This window comes from Arachis ipaensis, chromosome B06, assembly GCF_000816755.2.
Source record: "Arachis ipaensis cultivar K30076 chromosome B06, Araip1.1, whole genome shotgun sequence".
NCBI lineage: Eukaryota > Viridiplantae > Streptophyta > Magnoliopsida > Fabales > Fabaceae > Arachis > Arachis ipaensis.
In genome coordinates, this window is record NC_029790.2 from 6,299,164 (window position 1) to 6,300,170 (window position 1,007).

Sequence of the window (1,007 nt, forward strand, 5' to 3'; positions counted from 1 at the left end):
TCTTCTCGCCTTCGCCGCCAGTTCAGGTAAGACCTCCCCTTTATCCTCTTCAAAGTTCAATTTGTTGTATTTGTGCTATATTGTTTTCTTCTGTGGTTTATTCTGAATATGCTTATGGTGTATTATTGATGATTCTGTTGAGTTTTGAGTTATTAATTTACTGAATTAATGCTGTTGAGATTGATTTATAAATCCAATCTGTTGTACTTGTGCTGTATCGAATTTTTCTTCTGAGTTACTAATATGTATGATTGAATCTTTTCTGCTGCATTGAACTGAATTTATTTATTTATTTATTAAATTTTTCAGTTGAATTTTGCTAAGCTGCATCTTGTTTTACTTGAATTTTGTTGTTGTTGAATCTTGAATTCTTATTATTGAGTTCTGATTTTAACTACAGTTATTATAGCAGATAAATCATCAAAAAACAACTAATATTGTTTAGATATTTAAAGCAACATGTTGTGCAACAACTAGAAAAGAGAGAAGCACAAGTAATTGAGGAGGAACAACAGCAGGCAACGGTGGTGGCACCACAACCACGAGAGAAAAAGGAACCACCGGCTACTGTGTTGGCAGAATCTGTGGAAACGGAAACAGAGCAGGCACTAGTGGTGATAACTGATAAGAATAGAGGAAATGGAACCACAGCAGACATTAGTAGTTAGTGGGAAAAATAAACTAAGTGGAAAATAATGGTGTGCTTGCTTATCTACTGCATTAGCTAAACAAAAAGAATTAAGCAGCACTTTCTTGATCCCTGACCCTATTATGTAGTCAATTAGATGCACAAATAGAATTGAAGTTAGTCCACAAGTTGGAACATGAAGCCATATTTTTTTTCCTTTGCTCTCTCCCTCCCTCTCCTCTCCCTCTTGTCTTTCAAACACATCTTGAAGAATGAACCAATTTCTCATACACAAAGGTAAAATGAGACCCAAGTTTTGCACCTTTGCAACTAGCAGAAAAAAACTGATAAAAAACACTAAACCAATAACTCCTATGAA